Source organism: Drosophila montana, unplaced genomic scaffold (assembly GCF_035044405.1).
Source record: "Drosophila montana isolate Dmon_TW-CO22-7 unplaced genomic scaffold, ASM3504440v1 contig_2669_1, whole genome shotgun sequence".
NCBI lineage: Eukaryota > Metazoa > Arthropoda > Insecta > Diptera > Drosophilidae > Drosophila > Drosophila montana.
This window is the reverse complement of record NW_026997536.1, coordinates 285,836-307,979: the sequence shown is the minus strand read 5'-3', so window position 1 is coordinate 307,979 and position 22,144 is coordinate 285,836. Positions and strand designations below refer to the sequence as shown.

The 22,144-nt window shown below is 38.1% G+C and overlaps 1 long non-coding RNA gene across 1 annotated transcript in view; it reads left to right on the top strand.

Annotated features, from left to right (window-relative positions):
* Window positions 1-249: 249 nt before the first annotated feature.
* The window catches only part of LOC135429714 (uncharacterized), a 38,100-nt gene continuing 16,205 nt past the window's right edge, over window positions 250-22,144 (top strand). The window contains exon 1 of the long non-coding RNA XR_010436451.1: window positions 250-2,580. This is a non-coding gene — a long non-coding RNA (uncharacterized LOC135429714). The remainder of the gene's footprint in view (window positions 2,581-22,144) is intronic.

The window sequence follows — 22,144 nt, the reverse complement described above, 5'->3', positions numbered from 1 at the left end:
TTAATGCTAAACGTACGATTTATTTCTTTGATATATATAATAAAGATTTTGTTAATGAAAAAAATGAAAAGTTTTGTTTTGGGATGGGACACTTTTTAATCATGGTTTAAGCTATGTTTGTATTTATTAGATTGAACTTTTATATATCAATATATATTGGTCGATTTCGATCAATCTTGGGGTTTGGTGTTCTTTGTTTTAATTCTCATAAAACCTAGGTGCTTTCAAGTAAGTTGGCTTTGTGTAGCTTGTAGGAGGTGCAATTGGAAAAAATTACAAAAATATATCTGCTTCCTTTTAGCAAAATAATTTGTATTTATTTGTTCTTTCTATTAGGAAGCTTTTGCAGTGTTCACTATTGTAACTTTTATTGTTTCATTGAGTAAATTTTGCTTCCAAATTATTACCCACAACGAAAAACTAAAACGAGACAATCAAATGCCAGGTCAGTTAATTGATCTCAATTGGGGCTACAATCATGCGAAAATAAACAAAAATCGTTGGCGCTGGTATTTGATTAGGAGTCAGAATGAATACGAATTTTATTTTCGATTTGAATCGAATTCAATCGAACCGATCATATTTTCTTTGGTTATCGAAACGTTTGGGAATTTAAATAAAGTTTCGGAGATGCAGAACATATTTCTAACATAATTTTCTTAGCTTGCCTTTTATGAATTTATCCTTAAAAAAAGTTCTTCATCTAAAAATAACAGAAAAATTGTCAAAACTATTATTTAAATGTGAAAGCTGCCAATAAAAAAGTCTTAGGCTATGCTAACAGCCAGTCATCTAGTCGATTAAGAAACCAAACCAAACTAAACACTAGCAATTAACACTCGATTAGCCGATTAATTACAAAATTGGACAGTTAAGAAAGATGTATGTGTGTGTGTGTGTGTGTTGTTTTTTTTTTTATATTCTGCCAATTGGTTTGGCTGGAGTGTTGGGTTTAATTGCTGTCGAGCGCTTGTTAAATGCTTTGCAGTTAAAAGCGCTGCCGTCAGTTGCAAAAATGGCAACAATTCATCACATGTCGTGCTGGCTGTGATTTTATTAAGTGACGCTGATGGTGATTGAAGCACAGCTGGCACATCAACACCTGGCACAGGTGCAGAGGTACAGGTACAGGCGAAACAGGAGCCGGCACAGCCAGAAGCCCGCCGTCTGCACCCCGTGCGGCACGAGCTGCAGGCCGCATAAATCTTGGCTGTCAACTGCAGAGCATCCCAAATAGAAGAAAGAAGAGCAGAACGTCAAGTAAGAAACAAACAGGCAGCAAGTAAGTGCTGCCAGGCATCGATGAAACAAATTGCGAGCGGGCATGATAATTATGCAGCATGTATAATATTAGAGCCTCCATATATGTATGTATATATATATATATATATATATATATATATATATATATAAAGAAGCAGCGACACGCAACTGTAATGACATTCCATTTTATGAATGGGCATTTATCATAATTAAAAATTCTGCCTTTTGCCGGCAAGCAGCGATTGCCGCAGTCGCAGCCACGACGTTTCTGACCTAAGACATGCCACAACGAGTGCGTCACGAGGACGATGATGACGACGACGTCGACGCCGACGACAAGGACGAGGACGTGGCTGACTGGCGTATATTAACGTTTAGGCCCATTGCTCCATTGGCTTCATTTCAACAGCTCAACAGCTGTTTGGCTTGGGACACGCTTTTGGGACTCTGGCATGCAAATGAGCAGCAGCTAACTGTGGCATTGGAAGCATGCCACACACACGCACACACACACACCCGCTCTCACTCTTTTAGGAAGCCTGTTGGTGTTTTGCCGTCAGAGCGCATGCGTCGCGTCCCAAAAGCCTCAAAAACACACCCAAAATGCCAGCGCGCTCTTAAGTATGCAACACTTTTTGCCATAAAACACGCTCTCGTTGTGCCCGACTGCGTAGCTCTCGGCTGTGCGACTCGGCTCGGATGTGTGGCAGCTACTTCGGCTGCGGCTGCGGCTGTGGCAGCGGCTCGTTAACGACATGTCGCCACTTCGCATGCCGTTGTCGTTGGCTTCAGTTGTGCTAGCAGCTTGCCGCGTGTTCTCGTCCTCTTTGTGCTGTCGCTGTCGTTTGTCGTCTTTGCCGTCGCCTAAGTCAACGTGGCGTATGCTCAATTTGATCAGTGATTAAGATGCTGCATTTGCCGCTAATCGAATGAGCCGAGTGCCGTGTGCCGTCGCGCCAATGCCAAAAATATTAAGTGCCATATGAATACACACAAAAGTGACGCCTAAAGGGCTGGCGGGTTGACGGTTTGACGGTTGACGGGTTGACAGGCAAACGGTTGACGCCTCAAGCGTCTGTTTGGCAATCGCAAATTTTTGCCGCGCCATGTGAATTTCAACAAAAACAACAACAGCAACAACAACAACCAAGTCGTAATCAGTTTTGTCTTGCTGTGTGTGCGTGTGTGTGAACATGCGTAGCTCGCACGCATGTGTGTGCGTATGTCAGCGTGTGTAATCCAAGAAAATCTGTCACGTGCTTCGGATATCTCTTTGTGCAACTCCACACGCAACGTACTTATTGAATAAAATAAAAGGTGAGCAGCAGCAGCAGCAGCGGCAGCGGCGACAACTCGGATTACTAGGCGTATGAGTTATATGTGAGACAAGCACACGTTAAATATGCAGCTTATAGGAACGTGACATGTTAATAAAGCAGACAAATTTTTACTTTTGTTTATTTATTTTCATTTCATTTGTGTTGGAACTCAGTAATTGAATAGTTGCATACATTAAATATTAAATAGTTGAATTTCAGATTTAAAATATCTATCAATATTAAGAACGCTAGGCCTAAAACAATTACCAGTCTAGTGCAAAGGTTCGGCAACTCTGGGGAATATTCGCGTGCTGATACATATTTGCGTATTCCAGCTAGTTGATATACTCCTAAGGGCTTTTTAATGACATTCTAATTATGGTCAAGCAAACATGTTGATAAAAAGCCAAAGATAAACATTGGTTTATGTTGTTTATTTCAATTAATGTTGTGCTTTCTGTAGATATCGTAAATGTATTATCATATAGTATAAATGTATTATATAAATGTACTATCAGGCTTTATACCTGAAGACAAAAATAATGAAAAACATGTTGATGTTTTCGTGTACAAAGATATTTCAAGATACTTATATTTTTTAACTTTTTAATTATATTTCAATATTTTTATAACTTTTGATTCTTTAAATCATAAAATATGAATGTATTGATAAAGACAAATAATAGACATAAATAATAAATATATTTGTGTTCTGTTTCCCAGTCTACCAATACACAAATATATTTAAGTGTAGATATATACAAAGAAATAGTTTTCTCTGCCTAAAAGACGCGTACGTTAGCAGAGTTTTCACTGTATAATATTTATATAGCTTATATATTGTATACCCATATATTTTTGCTTATGACTCGCATAATTTAAATATAATCTTCCGCTAAATTTAACCATTTAAAATTTGATAGATACTTTCGTTTAACCTTTCGTTAACGACTGGTTGATTCCTCGACCTTTGCGCAGGTCCCCGCATTAACAGCGTTTAACGTTCATTTTCCTAAGTTGGCCCCGAAATTAAATGACAAAATTTGATTATTTTTATGCACGCAAGAAACGTATTTATAGTGCCCCGCCGCCCCCAAGCCCAGCCAACAATTTAACCGAAAACCCCAAAAGCATAAAAATGAAACGCAACTGGCAACCGGGAACAGGTGCCTTCACACTGGCAACTGGTAAACTTTTTCCCCCAATTGTTTATTTAATAGCTATGAAAAAATCATTAGGCATTTTTATCACACAACTTCAAAGCTGAAATTTACATGAAAATGCCCAAAAGAACTTTTTAATCCACAAAAAAAAAAAGGAAAGAAAATTAAACTTATAAAAATTAAATATGATTTTGAATGCAAAACGAATTGACAAGCCAAAGTGCCCGTTCGTCTTATGCATTAACCTCATTGTGATGAATTTTATATGGATCGTCTTTTGCCTGCGAGCCAATGCAATTTACGCTCGCACATTTTTAAATTGGCCATGTTTTCTGGTTTGTCGCGTCCGCGGTTCGACAATACTTCAAGTTCATTGTGCATGAATAATGTAGTTGTTGTTGTTATTAATGCTGTTGCTGTCAGGCAACACACACACACACTCCCTTGCTGGCCTTTTTATGCCATATAATTTGATTCAGCTTTTGTTTGACACAGTCTGTCGTCAACTTTTGTACTAGTGCTCAACTGTTCGTTAGCTGTTGGCCAACAACATGGGAATTGCGGCTGCAAGTGTGTCACTTGCATCGCTGAACTTTTTATTTTATTTCAGCATTTTATTTTATGTTTTTTATTCAGTTTCTCTCCTGGCACATGAGTTGATAATGAATGTGTTCGAGCACCCGCACACACAATGTCGACCACAATGCTCCATTTTATTGGTTAAAACAATTGTACTTGATTCAATTAATTGTTGTGCTGCCGCAAAAAATAGCTAACTCCACCTATTTTCTTCTATTTACACATACTTTATCACTCGCCAGAGCTGTCACTAGCAGATGTGTTCATTTTTACTGGTTGACGTTTATATACAAACTAAAAATATATATTTATTTACAATCGATTTTTTTGCGGATAAGTTAGAGTAATAATTGAATAAAATAAAATGACGAAATGTTAACTTTCAACATTTTTTAGAATTTTATGTTCAATATTAACAGATACTTCAAATATGATCTTAGCATGAGTTAAAAGTTGGGCTGGGCTTAAAATCCCAACAGCACAGTAAAGCTTAGAAATTAAGGAGGTTTTTAAAACATAATTTGAGTATTTTATTTAAAATGGAGAAAATGGCTATAAATTCTTCAAATAATAAAATTCATATTTTTATAAGAATCAGAATTTAAGCCAATAAATCTATCGAACTTTAAGTCTGGGCTCTGCTGCTGCACGGACACAATGCTGTATTCATTGTAATCGGATATATAGTCCACTTTTTAAATGCTGTACATCATTTGTAAAACTGTCCAGAACTTGGAACAATGCAATGGCAGACAAAAGGCCAACAAATTTCATGAAAAGTGAGGTTCAATCGCACTTTTCATTATTTACCCAGTTTTTTGTTTGTTTGTTTGATGTGCCTCGGCTCATCCCCTCATTTGACGTTTGTTCTAGTTTATCTTTTAAAACTCTGTTTTGTGCCTTTGCGTGATTTTGAACTACGATTGCAGTTTACCATGTGGAAAACGAAGCATTCACAGCAGGAGCGGGAGCAGCCACTGCTGCGCATCTTGGAAATTTCAGAATAATAAGGAAACTAACGAGCCAAGACTTTTCCATTGTTTACTGGCACAAAAATTGCGCGATTATTAATTTTCTATGCTATTTTGTAGCACTACTCTATATATATATATATATATTTTTTTTTTGCCGTACCGTCTACTGCAGCAGCACATCCTGTGCCGCTGTGCGGCTCCTTTGCCAGTGGCTGCCGCCTGCTAGACGCTGTCGACACTTCTTCGTATTATTTCGCTGCCCGCCGCTGCCGCCGCCGCTGTCGTCGTTTGGCCGGGTTTTCTGGCTCTATTTATGCTGCCTTTGGCAGCAGCATTTTTAATATTTTGCAATATTTGCCACGTTTTCTTTCTGCCTGCTGCGTCCTTCCGCCTAGCGAGCACTGAGCCAGGACGCGAATGTTGCCAGTCGCTCGACAGCAGCTGTGAAGTTGGTTTTTCGTTTCTTTACCCTTGAAGAGAGTGTTAAAATTCTTTCGTTTAGGGTGTAATGCATAGCAGAAGTCGCGTCAGATCCTATAAGCCATATGTTCTTGATCAGTATCAACAACCGCGTAGATATACCCATGTCCGTCCGTCGATAGATCTCCACCAAACTCAACTAAAACCCGCTTCGCAATTCTTCTCTCATATCTGCATAAGCGTAAGCCATATGACTAAGGGTATTTGTTCTTCAACGTGCCAAATTCAACCGTTCTTTTTTGTATTTTTTGTGTTCTTTGTAAAGCGGAGTTCATTGCTTGCCCGGCAAAGAAGGCTCCACATGCAGGCTATACTTATTCAGGATGTACTTACTTATACTCACACACACACACACACACACACAAACGTACACACACACTCACATGCGTGTGTGTTTTACTTACTGCCTTCTCTTTAACTGACACATTTTCGCGTTGCTTCACAAAGTCTTAAAGTTGTATGTGCCTTTCTGCAGTCATCAATTAATAAAAAACGTTGCTTCCGCTTGTATATCATGTCTTTGAGGGCAAAGTGGAAATATAAGAAAATTAAGATACAAAAAAGTAAAGTCGAACTTGGCAAGCCGCAGATATAAAAATTAAGTTGCAATGGAAAAAGGCCTGTAGAAGAATATTTAATATAATTTCTTCTGCAATATATAAAAGTATGTTTCTTTGTAAATATGTGTTTTTCGATTGAGAGCGATTATTATCGATAATTAATGCAACTATGACTTTAAGAAATAAAGCAATATGGAAAAAATTTTATTTTTGGCCCTCTTAAATATTTTTTTCCAATCCCAATTAAATCATATTAGTGATTATACCTTGAGCTCTAGAGGGTTAATCCATCCAGCAGCATTGCTTAACGATATCATATATTTGTTTTTTTAAAATAAGAATGATTTTATTGTGGATATTGTAGATATGTTTTTATCGATCCAGAAAACATTGCTTATCGATAGCATAAATTGTGTTGCAGTCTGATAACTTGAAAAACCTGCAAATATTTGTTAAATTATCAAAAAGCCGAATCAACCTAAAAATAGGTCATGCAAACAAATAAGTTCACAAAAAATTGAACACAAAAAAAAAATACCTTTTTGCAAGCAATACAAAACATCTATAAACTTTTTATTGGCTGTGGCAATTAATTAAGCCATTCGAGTTGGATATTCCATATTCATTGCCATAATTCGCATAAATTGTGAATTTTGTTAGAAGGGCGGCGGGCACTGGGCGAGGACATTATACAAATGTTTTATAACAACTGTTTTTTATATATGTAATAACAAAGGCAATAAATTGTGCTCTCTCTTTTTCTCATGCTTTTTCAGGTGAGTGCTGCAGGGGCAAATGAAACTTGGCAGCTTGTGGCCCACAAGTACAAATACAAATACAAACACGAATACGAATACAATACAAATACAAATTGTCGCTGTCGGATGGCCTTCAGTGGCCGCTGCATTCGTTTATTTGGCATTTGAGCGTATGTAAATAAATTTTTAATTTAAAATAAACATGGTTATTAAGTTAGGCCCTACCCTTGCGGGCGCAACGTGTGTGTGTGTGTTCAGTTCCTGGCAATATCCGCAGTGCAGGGTCTAAAAAAATCGTATATAAATCGTATATATATAAAACTGCGAAACGGCATCAAATCCAATTAGTTAATATGAATTTTTGATGAAATCACTTCCGCTTCAAATGCAAAAAAGTTTTACGCCTTCTCACCGACCCGTGCAACACCCGTCATCATCATCATGATGATAATGACTGCGTTATTTAAGTTTTTTTTTTCGCAACGCTTTGCTTGGCTCGAAAACTTTAACGCATGCTACTTTTTGTTGCAAGTCATCGTGTTTCGTATTTCTTTTTGCTTGCACTGGCACAATATTATTTATTGTGTGTTTGCCACAATAACCGCAATTTGCAACTTTTTGTGGCATTTTGTCGGCGTGTTGTCAAAATGTTTGTGCGCCCGAAATATTTAAATATTTCATTTGTCACACGCTCACGACGCGCACTGGCCCCGGCGGCAGCAAAGCGAAATTAGTTTGCGTATACGTACTATGCGTGGCGTATACGTAATATTTGTACAAATTCGCTCTCTACACACACTCGAGCAGCAAGTTTTTGCCGTGAGGTGCTTTTCCCATTTGCTCACTTTTCTTTTTGCTTTTAATTCTTTTATTTATTTATATATATATTTTTTTTTTTGGTTTTTTCATTTCTTGTTCTGTTTAACTTTTTCAAAATGGCTTGCTTTTGTTGTACCTTTAGCTTTATTTTCTTTTGTCGCTGCTGCTGCGTGTTTTGTATGCATGCAACAATTGATATAAAATTTTAACGAGGTGCGGTTGCTTGTTTCTGCGTTTCCCTTTTTTTTCCTTCATCATCTGGTTTTACGCTTTGTTTCGTTTGTATGCCTTTGCTTTTGGCTTTCGTGAAAATGACACGCATTCCTTTTTTGTGCACTCGCAGGCCATTTTTAAAAATTAGAAGAAAACGGGAAAAAGCGTTAATAAAAATGTGATTTATTTTGTGGGACCAAATTCTTAAATTCTGGTTGAACTTAAACTGTACAAGAGCATTTTTGACGCTCATCAAATGAGATAGCTGTTTAATTTGCGACTATAATTAGTTTTCCGCATTATTTTACAATATTTACACATGGACGCAAGCTGAAGCATAATTTAATTTTCCACATTAATGCATTTAATTGATGTTGAAGGCTTTCCAAATGGCCCAAACTCGTTGAAATTTATTGCTTGCCGCATTTGCAGACTCCGACCCAAAGCCAGCACTGCCCAGCTGTCACGCCCACTTTTCTATTTGCTGGCAAGAGCAACAACAAAAACAACAAAAAGTTGACGCGCAACATATTCGGGCTGTCGCACAAACTGAAATTAGTTAAGCTCATTAAATAACAAAAACAAACTATTTTAATTAAATGGCAAAGCAACACAGAAAATACTAAAAAAAAAAATTAAAAAAAAAAAAGAAGAAAATTGAAAACTTTTCAGTGGAAATTCGAGACTAGCGCATATAAAACAAACTGAAAATTCGCTAAAAGTTAAAGTAAGCGCGTTACAAATTGAAAAGGTTATATAGAGCGCAGCGCACACAAAAACATGAAACTAAACATGAAACTAAACCAAAAAAAAAAAAAAAAATAGAAGGAAATTCATCCCAATGTGGAACATAAAGAATTGTAAGCATTTATTTCCCGCCAAGCGAAAATTTGCAATTTTTTGCCATTTGTTAGGCGTGGCGCCGTCTGCCAGTAGCCGCAGCGCACCAACAATAAATCACCATTAAACAAATTATGTACTCAACCATTTTAAATGTCTCTGCTGTCCATTGTATCTGCGCACTGACTGCGTACAGTTATTCAAGAACAAATACATATCGCATAAAGAGAAGCCAGCCAGCGAAAATTCTACAATGCGACAGGCGTGGAACATGAATATCTGCAAGAAAGCTGTGAAACGGTGGACTCCGATTTTTTGAAATGGACACAAATGTTTTTGCTGAATGCCCTACAGTTTGAAAAAATATGCATTAAATCAAGAAATGTATCTGGTTACTGATGCACTGTGGAAGTGTGTTAAGTGTTTGTAAAAGAAAAAACATAAATTCTCTTCAGAGAGAGAGAGAGACAGCGAGTGAAAGGGAGTGCGGAAATATATATATATATATATATAATATTTGAATACTTAAGCTTACTTAAACGTAAATTCTTAAAACTAATTTGATGTTAGTAAATACTATAAATTTAATTTTAGGGTTTTATTTCCAGATTGATCAAATTTTAAATATATTTGTATAGACTTATGTTTGTACATTTGTAGAAATATAATGGGATTATATTAAAGAATTTAGATTATTTTTTTTTACGTATATTACTATATTAATTTATTTTAAAACTACGTCCCGTAATTATTTACACATCTCGTTATTTGTGCTCATTATTGCTTTCGCACCACTGTGCGGCGGTTGGAACGGTTGGCCATTATGTTTATTACAAAGTTGCCGGTTATCAGCGCTCGTCCGTGTGGCATCATTGACACGTTTTCTGGGCGCCTTCTGCCACAGGCAGTTCCTCAGCTTGAGACGCTGCTCCTGAGCTACTCGTGCGCACACATATACAACGACAAGGTGTAAACATTTATGAGGCTCCCTTGTGCGTGTGTGTGTGTATGCGTGTGTGGCAGTGTTGCAGGCGACACAAATTTATTTCTAAACATTTTGAGCTTTTTTTCACTCGTATTTTGTGTTGTTCTTTGTCTCTTGTTATTGTTGTTGTTGGTGTTCTCCTTTTTGTTACGCTAGTAGCCGCATGCCACATTTAGTATCTCACAAATTTGGGCATCCCTTAGCAACGGGGGAGCACTTACAAGAGAAACAGCACATCAGAACTAACCACCCCACAATTTCCCGCCCACTCACAGCGGGCGCATTCTTCAGCGACCACAAATTTTCGTGTAGTTATTTTTCTTTGCCTGTTTTGCGAGTGTTCCTGGTTTTTCCTTTTTATACCCTTGGTTTTTTGTTGCTGTTGTTTTAATTTTTTCTGGTTTTTTCTTCTTCTTTTTCGCGCTTAGTTGCAAATGTGCTTTGTTTTATTTTTACAACTTTCTTACGCCACGCCCCGCACGGCCCCGCCACGCTCCGAGCCACACCAAAACGTGAAAAAGTGCGAAAAAACAACAACAAACAAGAAGCAGAAAAAGAAAAAACAGTTTCTGCTTTTGGCCTGTTAAAGTGTTTCAATTTTTTTTAGCTTGTCTCTTTATCTGCATGTGTGGTGTGGTGGGTGTGTGAGAGCGAGTGTGTGTGTGTATCTTTTTCTATTTGAAATACGAGTGTATCTTTTGTTGGCATTGGCACATCCGGACCTCGAAGTGCGTCGTCTTCCGCTTTTGCTTTGGCGCAAATTACAGCGCATAATTTTCACATTACGTCAGCGCAGTCGTGTGCGTGCGTGTGTGTGTGTGAGTGTATGTGTGTGATTGGGTGTGTGCATATTCTGCGATTGCTTCGAGTCTTCGTGTCTCGAGTCTGGAGTGCGCCCTCCGACTTTCGCAATATTGCGATATGGAAATCAATATTCCTAATGGTTGTCAGCTCATACAAACAACACACACACAGCTATGAATACATATATATTTATATATAATGTGTGTGTAATACTGCCTCTATCTGGCAAGAACTTCTATTAGCATTGTGTATAGCATTTGATTGCCATGAAATATTATATAAATAATTAAATCGTTATCGATAAATGTCAGCACATAAATGCCGAAATTGGACAAGTTGGGGCAGGTAAGTTCTGTTCCAGGAAAATATGCTGTTCCGGTGTGCTTGCCACCATAAAGGAGCATAATGCTGTCTATGTATATGATACCTTTTTCCAAAACCAAATTTTATTCTCTATATATAAAACTATTTGTCCTGACTGACTGACTGATTAGTGATCAACGCACAGCCCAAACCGTAAGACCTAGGAAGCTGAAATTTTAGCTGTAGTAACCTTATGTGATGTAGGTGCACGTTAAGTCGGGGTTACCGCAAGTGTGAAAAAATTCATTAGAGGGGTGTTTCACACTTTTTGAAAAATCCATTCCTCGTTGGTGGAAATGGGGTCAAACATTTGGTGGGTGAAATCGTGTTCGTGTTCGTGTTCAAATTTATTTCCAAAGATCTATACGAAGAATCATTTGAGACGTATTTCACGCTTTTCGCAGAATGCAAGCTGCCTCGGTAGAAATGCGATTCTAAGATTTTGGGGCGAATTTTTAAGTTTTGTCCGATGTGCTTCAAACTTATTTTTAAAGCTCTACATACGAATATAATAAATAAATATTTGTTTTGATTTTATTTTATACTTGCCACGGACAAGGCCGGGCTTGTATCTATATACATATATTCCAAAATGTACCTGATAACAAACGTGAGGAAGCACAAAATATTTAATTAATAAGAATACGCTTTAATAATATTGACTTACAGCCTCTTTTAAAAATATACCCAATTCAAACAAAAATTTATTTAAATTCAAAATTAAATAAACAAATTCAAATATTTTCATATCAAAATAATTTTACAAACTAAGCCCCAAACTGAGAACTTATTTGAAAAAGCTATGTAAATATTTGTAAAATGCATTTGATTTGCTTCATCAGCATGCTCAGCAAAGCGTAAAGCTCTCAAAGGCCATGAAGATATCAAAGTGCGTCAATATGGAGACATAAGCATTTGTCGGCGACAATTTACGAGCAACCCAAACTCTGGTGTTAAACTTTTTGTGGCTCGGCAGCCTGCATGACCCACATATCGCTGGGTTGCGTAATAAACTGCCAATGCCTGCACACAGTTGAACCCGTGGAGCTGGCGGAGCTGGGTGTTTGAATTTGTCGTTACTCGTGACTCGCTTATCCGCAGATACCTCTAAGAGCAAACAATGGTTGGGTATTTGACCAACATGGCCTAAAAGGCAAAATAGATGAAGGCACCAAAAGCTAAAAAGTAAACTGCGAGCAGGGCCTGAACAGGGTCTGCAAAAATAGAGGAGGAAAAAAAGTAAAAAAAAATAAAACAAAAAAAGTCGCGGTAATTTGAACCTTTTTCCGTTTGAGTGATTTTTGCTGTGGGCGCAGGCTTAGTAGCGGTGGGCGTGGCGGCTGGCCTTGCAGCTGGCATAGAAATCAAATATCAAAGCAAAACTTCTGTGCGCCCCGTGCGTGTGGGTGTGTGTGTGTGGATATGTGAGGTTTATTTTTGTGGTGGGCAGGCATGGGTAATCCCCTAGCAACAGGTTACCAAGTCTTTTATTTTGACAACCAACTTTCAGGTCGTCTGTCCGCTCAAGTTGGCCATAACGAGAGAAAATAACAAAACCGTGAAAGGCCGACAATTTAAAGGGGCTGCCAAAAGGAAACGCAGACTTGCAGTTGATTTGCCAAACCAAAGTTGCATGAAACAATGTCAAACAATCCGGAAGGACGTAGATAAGACTTAAGACCAAGGATCAAAGAGCAGGGCAAGGCAAGGCAAAAGCATCGACAACAGCCATAAACGACAAATAAGTGAAAACTTACGGACAAGCGTTAAAATAAAAGGATTTACACAATTTAAACAGCGCAACTTAACGTTTTCGATTGAAATAAGCTACTTTCTTTTTCCCCCTCCAAGCCCAGTTCGACCTATAGCTCGTTCGCTCAGTTCTGTCTGTTGATTTGGGAATTGACTTTTGCTTAAGGCTGCTGCTGCCCCCTCGCAGACAAAAGGCGAACGTGCCCCATGTGCCCCTGCAGCTTGACAGGATGTAATCTTTCATCTTAACTGAGATTTCTTTGCCCACGTTCTGTGCACTCGCTCTTTCAGTATCGAATGTTGCTTTTTTCTTTCTCCTTTCTTTTTTTTTGTTTTTGTTTAAGTGCTTTTGTTTTACCTTGGCAATTGCAGAAGAGAATTCGTTTTTGTTTTCCCTGCCGTATGCGAAACGATTTTTCTCTTGTCGAACACATCCAAATTTATGGGAATTCGTTGTTGTTTTTTGAGAGATATCAAAGTTTTATATGAACAGACAGCGGTAGCTGACTTGTCCAAGTGATCCTGTCATTCAAGGTAGTGAACGACAAGGATCCGATTACGAATCTCTTTTAGTGGGCAAATGTTGAATGACTTTGCTGAAGGACAGTGAAGGACTATGGCAGCTCCAATGTAAGTAAGACTTTGCATAATAGATGCCGACCTTGGTCAACATATCTTGACAGACAAACAATTTTTCTATACAAGAAACTAATTTTCGATTGATCGTTCCAATGACAACTATATGATATAGTGGTCCGATCCGTCCGGTTCCGACTATGTACTGCCTGAAACAGAAAGGCGGACCAATGCAAAGTTTTGAAACGATACTTCTTTAATTGATTTTCTGTAGCTGCTCCACTGCTTTTCCAAAGATCAACTTTGTTCTTCGACTAAACTCGAACTTACTTCAATTAAAAGGCAATGTATGCCCATAGAGTTTGTGGCGTGAATATTTTCCTTGACTATATACAACAAAAATAAAATATGACCACAAAAGTCAGATATGAATGAAATATAATATTGGCAAATATATTTTCTATAAACTTATTATTTTATTTTTCGAACCTAACGCAAAACTTTCAAGTAAAATTGACGGAACGTTTTAATTTTATATTTTTCCAAACAATTAAAATACGCTTTATTCTTTTCAATAACACGATATTTGCCTCACTTTGGATATTATATATAATGTTTATATTTTTCACAAAAAATAAAAAAAACTCCAATTTAAAATGTAGGTCGAGTGTTCGGCAAACAATATACTGACAGTCTATATATACCCATGTACACGTACGTGTGTGTGTGTGTGCGTGTCTGTGCTTATATTTGCACCAACACACATAAAACGCGCTAAAAATAAATCAGAAGCCGCGCTGCAATAAAACGAGCAATGAAATTAAATACGTTCCCGGTATAAACGCCAAATAAGAGCGTGAAAAATAAAAAGAACCCTCCCCTTAAGCAAACCCTCCCTCCCATATACACACGCACACACAGCCCTTAAATGCCCCGCCAGGGTTGCCTACACCATGTGTGAGTGTTGTTTGCATTTGCATTTGAAGCAGAAACAAAAATGAAATCGACGCGGAGGCGAATTTGTTAAAGAAAATGAAAAATAAAATAAAGAATTTCCTAATTGCTAATTTGCATGCAGTCGCATCTAATTTTTGCCCATTCGTCGGCCAAATAAACCTAATTTCTCTTCTCTTTGCTCTCGACTTCATTTTTTTTGTTGTTTATAAATTTGTTTGTTTAGTGAACTGACTTTGCTTTGCACCACCGCCTGGCCTCGCCCCCTTTCCTCGGCTTATGTTACATTTTCACGCAAATCTTATTTACACAACTGAGTTGCCACCTACCTTGTTGCTGTCACTCTCTGTTCGCAAAGTGAAGAAGAGTAAATTGGTTTTTTGCGGAATGTCAGTGTCTCTGTCTGTTCCGAGCTGAAGATTCCAAACTTCTAAATGGGTAGAATTTATAGAGTTATGATTGTTTGTCAAGCAGTCAGATTACACTTGAACCAACATATTTTCGAAAGTCACATCTTTAAAGTCACGGATTTTCGATAATAAATCCTAAGCAATTTATTTATTTTCTTAAAGTTTGAAAGCACAAAAAATACAAGACTTAGAGACAGCCTAGTTAAAAATCTTCTATAAATATAAAAAATTGGTCACAAAATCCCAATAACTATTTAAATATTTGTTATAAATAAATACCCAAAATTATTAATTTAAAAGAAAAAGGTATACAAAAATCCCCTATTCAAAAAGTCTCTTTTGAATCTATTTTCTTAACAGAGTATTGCGCAGTCGGTTGCTTCTTATGGTTCTGTGCTTTTTCGGTTTCATTTACATGGCATACCAAGGGCTTGTTGGCGCTGCCAGCGTTGCATATATTGCTCGGCCTTTTTAATTTGCCCAATTCCGGGGTCAGAGCTTATGCGAGTATGCGATTATATATTTGCCTTTCACCTACTGCCGTCTGCCTGCCAGCCTGCCTGCTGCTCTCGTGTGTTATTTATGCAAATGTCAAATATTTTGAAATGCCGCTGCCATGTGAACGAAAGCGAACGGAAGTACATTATAAAGTTTCTCCACGTCGACAGCACCACCCAGCACCGCACTTAACCCACCAGCCGCCGGCCGTGTTATTTGGCCAACCGACAAACCGAAATGTGCCCTAATATGACCAGGCCGGGCCACGCCCACTGCAGCCGCCCTTCCTTATCCATACTGCTAACAACTACAGTAATTATGGCATTTTTGGAATACCCACCTTGTTGCCGTTGCTGTTGCTGTTGTTGACTGTTGCTGTCGGGGGGCATCTGTGTTGCCAGCAACAGCTGCCATTTGGCCCTTCGCTTGAAAAAATAAATTTTTGAGATTATTGGCACGTTAGGTAAATTACTTTGCGGTAAGAATTTTTAATTTTAAATATATATACGCTGTTCGAAATTGTCTCGAATTCTCATTAAATATTTAATGTTGAACTAACACAAACGAAATTCGAGAAATTGTTATCCTCATCCCCCAGAGTGTGGGGGGAGGGGGTCATGCTAATGGAGCTGCTCAGCTTGAAATGCCAATTAACTAAGCCAATTATCTTTGGGTTTGCTTTGAGATAAGGGATTCCTTCTGACAATAGTGGAAAACGAATTAAAAGTACATAAATACAGCATTGGCGTATAATTTATATTTATCTTAATAGGCTAAGATATTGAGAGAGAGCTGCGGCTTAGCTACACAATATGTTACACGAATGAAAGCCAATCACAAACCAAATTTCAGCTGTATAGCTCTTGTATTTGCCGAGTTCACAGAGTTCGCAAATGCATATATTTGCACCTAAATAATTTACGTATATGTTCACAATTGCTAAACGAAATATATTTTTGTTACTTTAATTAAAGTTGGCGTACAGTTTTTACGTACTCTTCAAAATACATTTCTCATATCATTTCATATCTGAACTAACATTTTTCAAATGCTACTCAACACTTCACTTAGCAAGTGGCCGTTGTTGTTGTTGATATTTGTAACGCTTGGCCGCACATTGAACCCTTTGTGGGCAGCCTTAACCTTCACTCTGACCTTATTGTTTGCTCGGCAAGCGATAGAGAAAGAGATTTACAGTTGATTTAGCCGCTTGAGCCATGGCTAATGCATAATAAACGTTTTCCCCGCAAACTTTCACATCACATCCTACGCCTAAAACACAAAACCAACACACACACACGAGCGTGTGTGTTGGTATTGGCCAATTTTTTGAGCCGCTTGTTTTTGTACCCTAAGCCCATTGAAAAGGGGTATAAAGTTTTTGTGCAAACGTATGTAACAATACTACAAAAGCTAGAGACTTCAAATCAAATTATTAAAATATATATTCTATAGGCAGATATCTTTATAGATATCTTTTCCCAGTTTCATAATATCGATCAAAATCGATTTTGAGACTTGGATTTTTAACCATTACTCGAATATTATAAGCTCAAGATAAGGCAAACTTGGTATGTAAGTTTTTGTGTAGTAACATTTTGTATTCCTTATTAAGGCCCTTTAAATTGTATTGAGATCGGACTATAAGTACCCCTAACCTGAACAGTAAACGGCGTCCTTGTGTATATTCAAAAGCAAGCTAGAATGCTTGTAACCGCAACTCGGCGCTGGGGTAAGGGTATCTCCTAGTCGTACGTGCCGAGTAGGGCACTCTTACATGTTTTTCTGCTCCGGCTCGACTACTCGTTATGGCCGGTTTGGCATTCTATTTAAGATAGACATCATGTGCAGTCATTAGATTGTTTTCGATTGACGTGACATGATAATGAATGATATTTGCCACGTTCCGTTTGGTTCCGTTTAATGCCAAGTTTCATTTCTTTGTTTGTTGCCTACTTTTCAGGGCAGCCGCAAGCAGCCTTTGAAGTTGTTGAAACATGCAATTTGAGGCGGGGCAGGTTAGTTTTGACTGCTGCTGGCACTTGCCCTTTGCCAATTGGCAGTTGGCCATGATTTGTTTATGGCTGACCATAATGACCGATAAAGTGGCTCGACGCGCCCGGTTATGGCCCGAAAAGTTTTGTGCTCAAATTAACATGAATTGCAATTCAAATTCGCACGAAATTCGACAAATGTACACGAGCGAGCACATCAAGGACCTGCCACAAGCTCGTAATTTCAATTGCGTTTCCTTTGAAATGCGCCTCTCTAATCGCCTTCTAATTACGGCCACAAAGAGCCGTAAAACTCAAACATTCAACCCCTTGACTCGTTATGCAAATGTTCTTTGCGGCCCAGACTCAGGCTCTTATTATTTACACTTGATGCTTTGACGTTTGGTATCTCTATCCTTGACAGCCAGTCACAGCTGGACTTATATTAGAAAATCTGGCTAATAAACAGGTGTTCATTATGCGTCCACTCATTTATCGATTGTTTCGCATTTCTCATCTATATTCATCACTTGAATAGAATGGCTTTCTGGATCTTTGACGATTGGCCAAACTGAAGTAATTGTACACAAAAAGACATTAAGTGTTTCATGTGTCCCATATTTTGAGTACGTATTTCCCTTTGTCTCTGGTGAGGATGGAGGCGGTTGCTTTTGTTTTGGGCCTTAATTAATACGCGTTGCTAACTTACTCATGCGTGTCTGTTGCCCAAGCCCCCACACCCCCTGGCGACACCACTTACGTGCCGCACCCAGCCCTGCACCCGCCACGCGGCATGTCTTGAACTAACAAGCAAATGCAATTTGTGCGCGTAGATTATTTGGTGTATTCTATGTTGTAAGTAAAATGGAACTCACAAGTTAAAAGCTTCCTTTTAACCCCTCCGCACGCTAACATTAAATTACCATATTGCTTAGGACCTTGTAAATTAAATTGTTCCGAAATGTTCCAAATATATGTGTGCACACTCCTATCCCGATTGATAAGGGCTTAAAGCTATGACCTTTTTGTTTGTTGGTTAACTTTTTCTAATTAATGAACCTGTATCTAATCACTTTTTATGATATGTTTTTTTTTATTATTAGAATTAATAAAAAGAAAATCATTTGGGGTTGTCATAAAAAGATCAATAAGTAACCAAAGCAAGAAGCTACCCTTAAAATCGTTAACACATAGTTGCATAGTACAGAGCTTAACAAACACTATGAAGAAGTGTTGGACAGCCAACGAATCGAAAAAATTTAGTGTTCACAAAGTCCTCAAATGTAGCAGCATATTAAAATTGTTTATGCTGCCAATAAAAACAGCAGCACAAATGTGCGGGAAAAAAATCACATAATTAATAAAAGAAAAAAAAAATTAACAATAATAATGCCAGCTGAGCTGCCAGTGCATAATATCATGTTTTTAATAACTCACAAAATTGTTCAGCATGTCGATTATGTTCATTTAAAATTACAAGTGCTTAAGTTCATTACATCTTCAATTAAATGAAATCTTCTTCTTATATTGCAATATTCATCTTAATGTTCAATTGTTATTTTTGGCATTTGTGTCTTATACTCAAATTTAAATAAAGTTTAAGAGATGTTTGAATTTCCGCTTTGACGCGTGTTTCGCTCATTTCCTATATGCTGTTAGTAACAAATCATATGTGTGTGTGCGTGTGTGTGTGCTAAGGCTTCTGCCTTAACTGTGGCCGGATGCATTTCATTTCGTGCTCAGTGAACATAACGTTAATTGATTACCACTGGGCGCTCCCTTTTATATACACAACGACGACAAAATCAATTCATGTTTAATTAAATTAAAATGTTGATTTTATCAAAAGTCGATTGCACAACACACGCGCTTTCACACATACGCACACTAGCCACACACACCCGTGCTTTTAAATTGGCGTCCTCTGTGTGTTGTGTTTTGAATATTGTATTTATTTTTAAGAATTCGCTTTTCAATTTGTCCCAATCGCACAAGTAATTAAATGCACAAAAAGATTTGCAAACTGATAAATTATTTAATAACTAGTTGAACAGAAATTAGTATTTACATTTTTTTTTATAGTTTTTGGTATGTGCTGACGTATTTCTTGATTTAATAGGGCATCATTTTAATAGTGCTTCTTTATTTTATTAAAAAAAAAAAAAAACTCTTAAATACTAATGTTATTACTTTAAGTATTTCATACTTTATACCAATCCGAACAAAAAGAAAATTTAATAGAGGAATTTACAAATATGGCTTCAAAAATAAATTCCTAATAAATTCTACATTCAGATCTTAGAAGAGCCTGTTTTCCAAGTAATTTGCTTAGGCCAATATTTCGAGCAGCAAAACAAATATATTTAAAATTCAGGGAAAACTTTCAAATGACGAGTGAATGCAAATGCTGGGCATAAAATATATATATACATTATATTCACGGCGACAATTGGCAACTGCTTAAGCAGCATGTAAATATTTTTCTAGGATTTATGTAAATTTGCGTAATATACACATGTAACCAAATCCGGCGTAGAAGCTTACTAATGCCAGTTGTTTGTTGTCTCTGATGATCTGCCCACGGGGCGTATGCGCAATACGAAAAATTAGGCGTACATTTATTGTACTTTTGCTTACGTAATGTAATATGAACTTTGTCAACTTTTGGCTGTCGCTGAAATGAAAATGATACCGAGCAAATGCAGTCGGTTGGCGTGCTGCCCTAAGCTTGACTTTTGCGGGGCTTCAATGTTGCGTGTCCGATCGGTTGCCAGATTCGCGTGTGGCATGTGCGTGCGCGACGTCGAATCAAAGCAATCCAGACATGAAATCTCTAGAACTGCATCATTTACGATTAATTAGCGCACGCTTACAACATGTTGGCCAACTGCAGCTGTGACTGCAGCTGACGTGGCCGGAATGCCTGAGTTGCTAAATATACTGTGTTGCCCACGATGCGCGCTGCGCAGTCTCGGACTCAGTTGGAGAGAACTCCATAATCCTGGCCAGTGCATTAGGCAGTCAAGCATTTGGAAATTAGCGTGCCACCAATGGCACTTGAGTGCAACGTTAAGCTATGCAGCCATAAATGCTCCATATCTGTGTGTGTGTGTGTGTGTGTGTGTGTGTGTGTGCCATGTGGCTGGCTTGCTGTAGCCCTAGCCAGGGTCGTCCATTGGCTGGCGAGCCAAGAGGGCACTTTAAGTATTTATGCGGCGCGTGTTGCACGTTAAGTGCAACCCTGTGTGTGTGCCAGCAGTCGCTGCCCTTTTACGACTTATTGTTGCTGTCGTTGACATGGCTCACATGGCGTATGCGCCATAAAATGCATTTCAATAGATTATGACTTGCTCATAACTTCAAACCGTACATCGATTACGGGTCGCCTCGTCGCGACTGTCTTGCGACTGCGGCCAACTTGCATTTAAGCCGCGGAATGCACAGCACGCGCATTAAGACGGCAGTAAACAGCACATTTTCAACGTCACGACTTCACAGCACAGTGGGGCAAAGTCATTAAAATACAACTGGCAAAGGTATTCAAAATTTTTAAATGTAATAATAAAGACAATGTGCTAGATTAATAGAAAATTTTAAATGTATTTGCCAGCCTCACACCAAACTAGTCAGCATTAAGATTACTAAAAAAACTTTCAATAATTTGTATTTATATCTCAAACAGGGCTGCAAGCTCAATGCCTGCTGGTTCGGTTTGCGATTTGAGCCAGCCTTTTGCCTTGAAGTTCGATTCGTAAACCTAGTTTTCCACTTCCATAAACCCAGGTTTCAGTTTAGTTTTTGGGACGTCATAAGTATTTTGTAATTTGAATGAAAGAATTAAGTTTTTTGTTTCTTATTGCTTGTTCGACCGAAAACTGCATGTGGAGGAGTTCGCATATTGAAATTGCGGTCTAAATATTATGCGCGTATTTAATAAAGTTAGGTACATCGATTGGTAGAGGATCGAATTATTTATGCTACTTGGCTGTCTTGTCCTCAACAAACTTTAAGTAAAAGAAAATAATTTATGAAAACGAAAATTGTTTTATTCGGGTTTCGCTTCAGTTGTTTTTACTTAGCAAGTTTAGTTAGTTTAGGATTCGGGTACGATTTAGGTTTACAGTCTTGATCTCAAAGAATAAATATTCCATTATCCTTGGTGTTGTATAGCTCTATATATATATTCAGCTAGATGCTTTTCTTTATATCAAAGACTTTGTGTCACACTTTTTCTATGCACTTTTCAAACGGCGTTGCACCACTGTGCATGTAGCATCTTCAGGGTATAAGCGTGCAGCTCGACAACTCAGCGGTTACCCAGTGCGTTTATTATGCCATTCGCAGTTTAATAATGATAATAACGGCAGGATATTAAGCTTTTCCTGCCCCGTCTGGCTTGGGTGGGTGGGCTGATGCTGCGGGGTCGTCTGTGCGGCATTAAAACTATAATCAGTTTATGTAATAAAGTAAATTGTGTACGTAATGCGTGCTGATGTTGTCTTTTATTTATTTTGTTGTCTTATGCGTTGCTTTTTATTATAGCGGACCAAGCGCTAAGCAGCGATCCTTGGAATCTGGCGCATACTGGGCGTCTGCTGGGTTCCTGTACGGGCAGCTGCTTGCTAGTTGCCGCAATAATGTTCAATATTAATAAAAGTTTTTGGGCCAAGTTAATTAAATTTGCTTTTTAATGTGCAGCCATGCATGCGGCCAAGCGCAAATGTAATAAATTGACCGTGCGCTCCATAATGCCCATTTTCGAGCCAGGGCAAGCTTGGCAGGGTGAGGGGGTGTCGAGGAGGTGAGAGGTGATGTGAGGAGGCGAGGTAAGCAGGCCAGA